We start from the raw sequence: 12,190 nt of genomic DNA on the forward strand, positions 1-12,190 counted from the left end.
TGTGGATGGGACCTTTCTATCCCATCCTGCGGCTTGTCCACCCTAACTTCACTGCCCCCCTGCTCCAGGCCACAGGTATCTCTCCCAGGAGCCCCCACCCCAGCTTCTCCCCTGCCCCTGCTCCCAGACCTTCCCACTCCTGGACAGACCAGGTTGAGCAGGGGAATGGGCAGTATTGACAGAGACCTGCTGGGTAACTCTAGGCAGGTCCCTGGCTCTCTCTGGTTGCCAAAGACTTTTTCAGTTTTGAATGGTGGAAACTCAACACTGTTGGTCTACCATGTTGTATGTTCCAGGAGATGTCAGAGAGTGCTGGGGCAAGCGTGGTGTCCTTGGTCCCTGTAAAGGCATTTTGTAGAGTGCTGGGCTGTGCTTGGGCATTTAGCACATGTTAGACATGTAGGAGCCACGTCAAGGCATGCTGGGACATGTTGTGTCATGTTGGGGTGTGTCTAAGCACATAGGGTTGTGTCTTTGGGGTCTGCCTTTGCTCTACTCTGTGCTACAGCCTGGTCTGGTCCCCCCCACCTCCCCCTTCCTCCCTGTTCCTCTGTTCATTGTCCCATTCCAAGCTATACTGGGCTTGGAGGAGAAATGTAGACCCCTCCCTGGGAGCCTCCAGCCCCCACCAAAAGTCCTTCCCTCCCCCTCTCCATGTTCTATCTCTTATGTCAGCCACCATCATACCCAAGGATATGTTTTTCTACAGCGTCCTGAATCCCTGGCTGGGTGAGTAACTGTGAGTGAAGGGGGTGAGGACAACCTTGGGGGCCCAGGGGAAGGTGCTGCCCTTGCCCACTCCCTGTGGCTGTCTCTGCTAGGGGATGGGCTCCTGCTGAGTGCCGGTGACAAGTGGAGCCACCACCGACGCCTGCTGACACCTGCCTTCCACTTCGAGATTTTTGAAGCCGTGTATGAAGATTTTCACCAAGAGTGCAGACATCATGCATGTGAGTTTCTTGAACTCCGGGTCCCAGCTGGAGCCTTAGAAAAGGGGGAGTGGGCTTACACACATATGGTCTGGAATCCTGGCTCTGCTGGATGGCTTTGGGGGTCACTGATTTTCCTCTCCAAGCCTCAGTTTCCTCATCTGTAAAATCGGGATAATAATCCCTTCTTTTCTTTTTTTAAAATATTTATTTATTTATTTATTTATTTTTATTTGGTTGCACCAGGTCTTAGTTGCAGCAGGTGGGCTCCTTAGTTGCGGCTTGCCAGCTCCTTAGTTGTGGCACAAGAACTCTTAGTTGCACCATGCATGTGGGATCTAGTTCCCTGACCAAGGATCGAACCCAGGCCCCCTGCATTGGAAGCGCAGAGTCTTATCCATTGCGCCACCAGGGAAGTCCCAATAATCCCTTCTTAAAGAGTGATCAAGATGATGTAGTGCAATCATGTTCCTGGCACATAGTAGGTGCTCAGAAGGCTTTAGTTTCTAGTCTGCTTCATGGAAGCTCTGTAAATTCAGGACAGAAATGATGAAGATTGCGTAGTAGTTCTTTCTGCATTAGGTACCACCTTAAAACTCATGGACTCGAAAGAATTAGTGTTTATTATCGTTCATGAGATGATGGGTCAGTTGAGTCATTCTTCTCATCCTGGCTGGAATTACTCATGTGTTCGTGGTCACGGATGGGTTCCGTAGACAGCTCTGCTGATCCAGGTTCAGCTTTGGCACATGTTTGGGGCTCGGCTAGCCGTCAGCTGGTTTAGGATGGCCTTGGTGGGACAACGGACTCCTGTATTTGTCTCTCATCTTCCAGTAGGCTAGCCTGGGCTTGACTGCATGGTGGGGGCTGGGTTCCAAGAGAATGAGCAGAAACATGCAGTACCTCTTGAAGCCTGGTGTCAGAACTAGCACACCATAGTTTCCACCTCCTGTTGACCAAAGCAAGTCCCAGCTCAGCTCAGATTCAAGAGAAACAGGTTCCACCTCCTAATGGAAGAGCTGAAAAATCTCACTGCAAAGAGTGAGGGTAAAGGGAAGGATAAAGAAATGGGGACATTTTTGCAATTGTCTACCACTATGATAATGATGAAGATGATGATGGTAGTTAACAATTATTTAACACTTACTGTATATCAGAAATAGTGGGCCAAGTCCATGGCATGTGTTGTCTAATTTATTTTCACAATCCTATGAGGTAGAGATGATTGTCATTGCCATATTAAGGATGATGAAATGGAAGGTCAGAGAGGTTAGGGAACTTGCCGAAGATTGCTCATTAGTAAGTGAGTTGTGCGTGGTGGAGCAGGAATTCTAACTTGGTTTGTCCAACACCAAAGCAGGTCATCTTAACTGCTACTAAAATTTGACAGTGGAAAGGCCAAATGGAAAGCAATGAACATAACATAACATAACAGAACATAAGAGGCAGAGCTGGACCTTGAAACCAGGTCTCCTGACTACCAGCTGTGGGGTCTTCATGTCTTGATAGTAACAGCTTCCACTCCCACTCAAGCCTTGTCTTCCCTGGGGATAGGTGCTTGGGGCAGAGGACCAAGAGGCCGGGTCTGGGGGAGTCCATCCAGGTGGTTGAGATTGGGGAGGGGCTCAGGAGGGGGAAGTCTCAGCCCCAGCTCTGCCCTCTTCTTTGTCTAGGCCAAGTGGCAGTGCCTGGCTTCAGAGGGCAGCATTCATCTGGACATGTTTGAACACATCAGCCTCATGACCCTGGACAGTCTGCAGAAATGTGTCTTCAGTTTCGACAGCAATTGCCAGGAGTAAGTCTCAGCCCAGGGCCTGGGAAAATGAGCCATAGACCCAAGGGAGTAGATGGGGGAGGGAGGACTGACCAGGGCAATCAGAAGGGCCTTCCTGGAGGAGGTGGGTCAGAGCTGTTGAAGGACAGGGAAGGGGAAAGAAAAGGAGCTATCCTTTCAGGTAGGTAGAACTGTTTGATAAAGGTCAGGAGGCTAGGATGAGCAGAACATGTGTAACAGTGAGGAGACGCCTTGGGTATGAGGCTGGAGGAATGGGCAGGGTTATATCTTAAGGACATTCTGAAGTAGGACAAAGAGGATATGAACTTTATCCTGATGTTTCCAGGAAGCCACAGAAGGTCTTTGACCAGATGAGAGTTGTGGTCAAAGCTGAGCTTGAACATCTGACTTGAGAGAAGACTGATTGTTGTGTAGACACAGGATGCGAGAAGACCACAGAGGGGAGGAAACTTGAGCTTGGTGGAGAAAATGTGGCAGATTTGGGGGAAACTGAGAAAGAAAGGCAGGTTCAGATGTTGTGTGGGAGAGCGGAGAGATGAGCATGATTCCCAAGCTCTGCTCTGAGATCTAGGACATGAGGCAGTTCACAGAGATGGGAGGCAGAGAGAGAAACATGATTGAAGGGCACTCTTTTCTGGATGGAATGTGGTCCTGGGTTACTGACTGGTAGTGCTCCTGCAGTATGAGATCACGAAGGGAGGCAACAGCTTAAAATATGTGAAGCCCAGAAACCAGGAGCTTCCTCCTATCAGGGTTCCCAAGACTTCCTATCAGGAAACAGAGTCTCTAAGAACAGATGGCCCACAGATATACAATACTGCTTCTTAAGGCTCTCTCTGATCTGACCCCGTAGGAAACCCAGCGAATATATTGCTGCCGTCTTGGAGCTCAGTGCCCTTGTGATGAAACGGACCGAGTAGATCTTCCTGCACATGGACCTCCTGTACTACCTCACCCGCGATGGGCAGCACTTCCATAGGGCCTGCGACCTGGTGCACGACTTCACAGAGGCTGTCATCAGGGAGCGGCATGGCACCCTCATTAGTCAGTGTTCCCAAGACTTCCTCAAGGCCAAGGCTAAGGTCGAGACTTTGGACTTCATTGATGTGCTCCTGCTGGCCAAGGTAGGCTTCTCTGGGATCTAAATTCAAGAGATAGACTGGACCTTGTTTTTAAATGTCAGGTCAAAGAACTTGGACTTGATCCAGAGAGTGCTAGGGAGTCATAGAGGGTGCTTGAGGAAGGGAGGGACAGGTCAGAGAGAAGTTTTAGATGTGACTGTGTTGAAGGCTGTCTGGAAGGAGTAAACAGGAGGCAGGAGACTAGGGAGGAGTCCTGTGGGGTGGACTCTGGAGATGAAGAGGGAAGAATCCTACTTGGATGATGGAGCTTCAGGAACTATCTCAGGTTAGGCTCAGGTGTCCCCAGAACTGGTGTGATTTGGGAGATCTTGCTTTCTCTCCAGGAGGAAGATGGGAAAGAACTGTCAGATGAGGACATCCAAGCTGAGGCTGACACCTTCATGTTTGAAGGTGAGGGTCCCAGTGTGGGACTACAGAATAGGCAGGGGTCTCTTCATCCCAGGGACTTGGCAGGTGGGCCCTGGATCACCCCATCTTGCCCATCCTTCCCATCGTCTTTGTGGGGGGTGGTGGCGGAGGGGGGCTTAACATGGTGCTGTCCACCCTCTGGTGCTGAAGTAGCCCAGAGACCCAAGCCTGTCTGGCTGCCCCTCAGGCCATGACACCACAGCCAGTGGCCTCTCCTGGGTCCTGTACAACCTTGTAAAGTACCCAGAATACCAGGAGCGCTGCCAGCAGGAGGTACGAGAGCTCTTGAGGGACCGTGAGCCTAAAGAGATTGAATGGTGAGTGCAGGTCCTCATGGTCTGTTCCTGAACCCTTCTCATTGTCTCTGCTCCCCAGCTGGGATAGTGGAAAGATCTTTTTGTTGATTCTGTCATTATTGCTTAGTGGGAATAGGAGCAGAGCCCAGAGGCAGGGTCTGATACCCAGTCTGAATAGCAGGTGAAAGTTTGTAGTCTTTTGGGACAGAAAGATCTGAGTGTCCACATTAATGCCCCCCTAACTTGCTATGTGACTTTAATAAAATCAGTTCCCTTATCTGAATACCATTTTTCTCCTCTATAAATTGGGGGTGGGGTGGGGAATCTTTCCCCTACAGTGCTATTTGGAGTATTGTAACAATATGTGTAGAACAGTTGCCACCCAATACATGTTCAGTATATGAAATACTTTTCCCCTCTCTGGCTTTTCTGCCTTTGGTCTTCCCCCAGAGACCCTCATTTCCCTTAATTTTTGCTCTTTTCTCTAATTCCCACTTAATAGTCTATTCCAGGGATTCACAAGAGATCTTTGGGGGTAAAAAAGTCATCCATCTTTTTGTTCAGTAAACATGTCTACACCGCCTGCCCTTTCCCAACTCAGTGTCTAGTCCCACTGGAGTCCTACATGGGCAAGGCTGGGGCACAGAGGGAAGGAGATGAGGCTTGCTAGTAAAAAAGTGAATAAGAATTCACCACTCTGGGTGTGTGTAGTGGACAGTGCCCAAGCCAAGGGGATAGCTTGTGCAAAGGCCAGGATGGAAGCATGCAGAAGTGAACCTGGAATGTTTGGGAGGAAGTAAAGGTGGCTGGTTCCCTGTGAAATATGCAGTGTGATGATCAGAGGGGCCCCCAATAAGGCTGGAGCTAGTAATGGAAGCCCTTCTTGGAATGCTTTGGAAACCATGTTAAGAGTTTTCAAAGGTGTCAGTTCAAGTACTTTGGCGAGCCAATATTGGATAAAAGATAAAAATGGGCAGGGATGCTGCCATTAGGGGAGTGTCACATTGGGCAGAAATGGTCAGGCAGCAGTGGCCCACTGTGCTCAGTCATTGACTGTGGGCTGCCCAGGAAAGTGTGGACTTGGCTTGAATGCTACAGCAGAGCCCAGAGACCCTATAGCTGGAGGCTATCAGCTAATAGCTCTCCTTGCAGCTGTACAGCAAGTTCTTTCTTGAAGGGAGATCCATGACTAAAGTAGGAGGGCAATGGGGAGCCATGGGAGATGCTTGAGCAGGGGATGGTCAGGTCAGATATGAGTATTAGAAATAACTCTTTGCAGCTACAGGGGCAAACTGGAGGGGATGAGCTCCAGTCTTGGGGTCCAGGGGTAGATTCTGGACCAAGGACTGAAGGATGAAGAGGAAGTACTGGGCTGGACAAACGTTTTGGAAGTCGTGTCCTCGACTGCAAGGCTTTGCTCAGCACAGCAGTCCTGTGAGGTGGAAAAATGTTTTTGTGCTTCTCCCAACTTCAAAAAAATTATGCACTTGGTTAAAATCCAAACAGCATGGAGGGGTTTACAATAAATATAAGCCTCCCATCAACTCCCCCCACCGGCTTTACTGAGATATAATTGATGTATAGCATTATGTAAGTTTAAGGTGTACAACATGATGATTTGATGTATGTATATATTGCAAAATGATTACAATAAGGGTAGTTAACACATCCATCACCTCACATAAACCTCTGTCATATGCCAGCGTCCCAATCCCATCTCTTCCTTCAATGGTTTCCTGTGTCCTTCCAGACGTTGTTCAGTCTATCCTTACATTTATCTGTTCACAGTCTCTCTCACCTTTCTCATTCATTCTGTCTTGTCTCTCTACAACTGAGAGTATATACAGAGCATTCAGGCATGCACATTGACAATATAACCTCAAGATCCTTTTTTTTTTTTAAGTTTTGGAAAATTAAATTTGAATTGCAAAGTCAATAATGAGAATAGGTTTTTTTTTTTTGCACAAAATGAAACATCCTGCATAAGATTAAGTTATTATAGTTTAATATAAATGCACATACACACACATTTGGTCACTTGTTCTTTTCACTCAATAATGTGCCTTAGAGCTCCTTCTCTCTGAGTGCTGCATAGCATTGCTTAAGCCAGGCAGCTTCTGCTGGGGACATTTATGCAAACATTTTCAATTAGAACAGATATTGCCAAATTGCCTTTTGGTGTCTCTGTACTGATTTACCCTGCATGGTGTGATAGGACTAGTTGATCCCTGTATTCACCTTTTCCACAGTTGTATAGTATTCCACCATATGAATGTACCATAATTTATTTAAACATTCCCTCATCAGTGGACATGTGTATAGTTTTCTAGCCTTTTGCTATAATAAGTGTGACGTAGTGAACATTCATTTTGCTTATATGTGTGGACATGTCTCTAGGACAAATTCCTAGAAGTGGTATTGCTGGATCAAAGACCATTTGAATTTTGCAATTTAATAGCTCTTGGCAAATTCACTCCTACAGATTCTGAGAGTGCTAATTTCCTTGTATCCTCACTGATAGTGTGCATTATAAAACTTAAAAATTTGCTTTCTGTTAGGTGAAATATAATACTTTGTTATTTTAGTGAACATCACTTTAAATATGGGTAAAGTTGAGCGCTGTTATCACATTTGACCAACCCTGCATATTTCTTTTTCTGTGGAAGGTCAGTTTGCATAGTTTGCCCTTTTCACTTTGAGTTTTTTCCTTACTGACTCATAAGAACTTTTTATTTCTTTTTATTTTATTATTATATTTTTTTGGGCGGCGTGGCATGTGGGATCTTAGTTCCCCGACCAGAGATTGAACCCGTGCCCCCTGCATTGGAAGGGCAGAGTCTTAACCACTGGACCACCAGGGAAGTCCCTATAACAACTTTTTTAAAAAACTGAAGTATAGTTGATTTACAACGTTGTGCCAATCTCTGCTGTACAGCAAAGTGACTCAGTTTTACACATATATACATTCTTTTAAAAACATTTTCTATTATGCTTTATCCCAGGAGATTGGATATAGTTCCCTGTGCTATACAGTAGGACCTTGTTGTTTATCTAAGAACTTTTTAAATATAAAGAAAATTAGTCCTTTTCAGTTATGCAAGAATTTTTCCCCAGATCATCTTTTGACTTTATTTGGTTTTCGTTCATTTATTTGTAGTCAGATTTATTAATTTTTTTTTTTTTTACAGCTTCTGTGTGTGTGTGTGTGTGTGTGTTTTTAAATCGTGCTAGGAAAAAGCCTTTCATATTCTAAGACTACAACATAAAACTCTTGGGAATTGCCTGGCGGTCCAGTGGTTAGGACTCCGAACTTTGGTGGTCCAGTGGTTAGGATTCTGTGCTTTCACCATTGAGGGCCCGGGTGAGGGCCCAGGTTCAATCCCTGCTTGCGGAAATGAGACCCTGCAAGCCGCGAGGAGCAGCCAAAAAAAAAAAAAAAAGTAAAACTCTTGCTTGTTTTCCTCTTCTGGATTAATTTATTTATTTAAAAATATATTATACAAAATTTATTTTTATTTATTTAATGTTGTTATTATTTTTATATTTAATCCTTTCCTCCATATAAAATCTATATTGGTATAAGTACTGAGGAAGGAATTTATATTTTTCTCCAGATGGCTAACTAATTGTCCCCAAAGAATTCTTTTTTTAGCATCTTTATTGGAGTATAATTGCTTTACAATGTTGTGTTAGTTTCTGTTGTATAACAAAGTGAATCAGCTATATGTATACATATATCCCCATAACTCCTCCCTCTTGTGTCTCCCTCCCACGCTCCCTATCCCACCCCTCTAGGTGGTCACAAAGCACTGAGCTGATCTCCCTGTGCTATGCAGCTGCTTCCCACTAGCTATCTGTTTTACATTTGGTAGTGTATATATGTCCATGCCACTCTCTCACTTCATCCCAGCTTACCCTTCCCCCTCCCTGTGTCCTCAAGTCCATTCTCTACGTCTGCGTCTTTATTCCTGTCCTGCCCCTAGGTTCTTCAGAATTTTTTTTTTTATTTTTAGACTCCATATATATGTGTTAGTATACAGTATTTGTTTTTATCTTTCTGACTTACTTCACTCTGTATGACAGACTCTAGGTCCATCCACCTCACTACAAGTAACTCAATTTCATTTCTTTTTATGGCTGAGTAATATTCCATTGTATATATGTGCCACATCTTCTTTATGCATTCATCTGTGAGTGGACACTTAGGTTGCTTCCATGTCCTGGCTATTGTAAATAGAGCTGCAATGAACACTGTGGTACATGACTATCTTTGAATTATGGTTTTCTCGGGGTATATGCCTAGTAGTGGGATTGCTGAGTTGTATGGTAGTTCTAATTTTAGTGTTTTAAGGAACCTCCATACTGTTCTCCATAGTGGCTGCATCAATTTACATTCTCACCAACAGTGCAAGAGGGTTCCCTTTTCTCCACACCCTCTCCAGCATTTATTGTTTGCAGATTTTTGATGATGGCCATTCTGACTGATGTGAGGTGATACCTCATTGTAGTTTTGATTGGCATTTCTCTGATGATTAGTGATGTTGAGCATTCTTTCATGTGTTTGTTGGCAATCTGTTTATCTTTTTTGGAGAAATGTCTATTTAGGTCTTCTGCCCATGTTTGGATTGGGTTGTTTGTTTTTTTGATATTGAGCTGCATGACCTGCTTGTACATTTTGGAGATTAATCCTTTGTCATTTGCTTCCTTTGCAAAGATCTGCTCCCATTCTGAGGGCTGTCTTTTCATCTTGTTTATGGTTTCCTTTGCTGTGCAAAAGCTGTTAAGTTTCATTAGGTACCATTTGTTTATTTTAATTTTTATTTCCATTTCTTTAGGAGGTGGGTCAAAAAGGATTTTGCTGTGATTTATGTCACAGAGTGTTCCGCCTATGTTTTCGTCTAAGAGTTTTATAGTGTCCGGCCTTACATTTAGGTCTTTAATCCATTTTGAGTTTATTTTTGTGTATGGTGTTAGGGAGTGTTCTAATTTCATTCTTTTACATGTAGCTGTCCAGTCTTCTCAGCACCAGTTATTAAAGAGGCTGTCTTTTCTTCATTGTATCTTCTTGCCTCCTTTATCAAAGATAAGGTGACCATATGTGCGTGGGTTTATCTCTGGGCTTTCTATCGTGTTCCATTGATCTATATTTCTGTTTTTGTGCCTTTACCATACTGTCTTGATTACTGTAGCTTTGTAGTATAGTCTGAAGTCAGGGAGACTGGTTCCTGCAGCTCCGTTTTTGTTTCTCAAGATTGCTTTGGCTATTCAGGGTCTTTTGTGTTTCCATACAAATTGTGAAATGTTTTGTTCTAGTTCTGTGAAAAATGCCATTGGTAGCTTGATCGGGATTGCTTTGAATCTGTAGATTGCTCTGGGTATTATAGTCATTTTCACAATGTTGATTCTTCCAATCCAAGAACATGGTATATCTCTCCATCTGTTTGTAACATCTTTAATTTCTTTCATCAGTGTCTTATAGTTTTCACCATACAGGTCTTCTGTCTCCTTAGGTAGGTTTATTCCTAGGTATTTTATTCTTTTTGTTGCAATGGTAAATGAGAGTGTTTCCTTAATTTCTCTTTCAGATTTTTCAACATTAGTGTATAGGAATGCAAGAGATTTCTGTGCATTAATTTTGTATCTTGCTACTTTATCAAATTCATTGATTAGCTCTAGTAGTTTTCTGGTAGCATCTTCAGGATTCTCTAGGTATAGTATCATGTCATCTGCCAAGAGTGACAGTTTTACTTCTTCTTTTCTGATTTGGATTCCTTTTGTTTCTTTTTCCTCTCTGATTGCTTTGGCTAAAACTTACAAAACTATGTTGAATAACAGTGGTGAGAGTGGAGAACCTTGTCTTGTTCCTGATCTTAGTGGAAATGGTTTCAGTTTTTCACCATTGAGAACGATGTTGGCTGTGGGTTTGTCATATATGGCCTTTATTATGTTGAGGAACTTTCCCTCTGTGCCTACTTTCTGGAGAGTTTTTATCATAAATGGGTGTTGAATTTTGTCAAAAGCTTTTCCTGAATCTATTGAGATGATCATATGGTTTTTTCCTTTCAACTTGTTAATATGGATTATCACAGTGATTGATTTGCGTATAATGAAGAATCCTTGCATTCCTGGGATAAACCCCACTCGACCATGGTGTATGATCCTTTTAATGTGCTGTTGGATTCTGTTTGCTAGTATTTTGTCGAGTATTTTTGCCTCTGTGTTCATCAGTGATATTGGCCTGTAGTTTTCTTTTTTTGTGATGTCTTTGTCTGGTTTTGGTATCAGGGTGATGGTGACATCGTAGAATGAGTTTGGGAGTGTTCCTCCCGCTGTTATATTTTGGAAGAGTTTGAGAAGGATAGGTGTTAGCTCTTCTCTAAATGTTTGATAGAATTCGCCTGTGAAGCCATCTGGTCCTGAGCTTTTGTTTGTTGGAAGTTTTAAAACCACAGTTTCAATTTCAGTGCTTGTGATTGGTCTGTATATATTTTCTCTTTCTTCCTAGTTGAGTCTTGGAAGGTTGTGCTTTTCTAAAAATTTGGCCATTTCTCCCAAGTTGTCCATTTGATTGGCGTATAGTTGCTTGTAGTAATCTCTCATGATCTTTTGTATTTCTGCATGTCAGTTGTTACTTCTCCTTTTTCATTTCTAATTCTATTGATTTGAGTCTTCTCCCTTTTTTTCTTGATAAGTCTGGCTAATGGTTTATCAGTTTTGTTTATCTTCTCAAAGAACCAGCTTTTAGTTTTATTGATCTTTGCTATCATTTCCTTCACTTCTTTTTCATTTATTTCTGATCTGATCTTTATGATTTCTTTCCTTCTGCTAACTTTGGTTTTTTTTTTTTTTCTGTTCTTCTTTCTCTAATTGCTTTAGGTCTAAGGTTAGGTTGTCTATTTGAGATGTTTCTTTTTCTTGAGGTAGGATTGAATTGCTCTAAACTTCCCTCTTAGAACTGCTTTTGCTGCATCCCATAGGTTTTGGGTCGTCGTGTTTTCATTGTCATTTATTTCTAGGTATTTTTTGATTTCCTCTTTGATTTGTTCAGTGATCTCTTGATTAGTTAGTAGCATATTGTTTAGCCTCCATGGGTTTGTATTTTTTACAGATTTTTTCCTGTAATTGAAATCTAGTCTCATAGCATTGTGGTCGGAAAAGATACTTGGTATGATTTCAATTTTCTTAAATTTACCATGGCTTGATTTGTGACCCAAGATATGATTTATCCTGGCGAATGTTCCATGAGCACTTGAGAAGAAAGTGTATTCTGTTGTTTTTGGATGGAATGTCCTATACATATCAATTAAGTCTATCTGGTTTAAAGTGTCTTTTAAAGCTTGTGTTTCCTTATTTATTTTCATTTTGGATGATCTGTCCATTGGTGAAAGTGGGGTGGTAAAGTCCCCTACTATGATTGTGTTACTGTCGATTTCTCCTTTTGTGGCTGTTAGTATTTGCCTTATGTATTGAGGTGCTCCTACATTGGGTGCATAAATATTTACAATTGTTATATTTTCTTCTTGTATTAATCCCTTGATCATTATGTAGTGTCCTTCTTTGTGCCTTGTAATAGTCTTTATTTTAAAGTCTATTTTTTTCTGATATGAGTATTGCTACTCC

The 12,190-nt window shown here is 42.8% G+C and overlaps 1 pseudogene across 1 annotated transcript; it reads left to right on the top strand.

The window, feature by feature from the left end:
- Positions 1-9,589, top strand: LOC309624624 (cytochrome P450 4F2-like; annotated as a pseudogene). Its single transcript, XR_014249952.1, has 6 exons — positions 1-75; positions 676-729; positions 822-950; positions 2,603-2,724; positions 3,578-3,848; positions 4,190-9,589. The product of XR_014249952.1 is annotated as a cytochrome P450 4F2-like (transcript).
- Positions 9,590-12,190: the final 2,601 nt, after the last annotated feature.

The sequence above is a fragment of the Balaenoptera borealis genome, assembly GCF_965194805.1.
Source record: "Balaenoptera borealis genome assembly, chromosome: 2".
Lineage (NCBI taxonomy): Eukaryota > Metazoa > Chordata > Mammalia > Artiodactyla > Balaenopteridae > Balaenoptera > Balaenoptera borealis.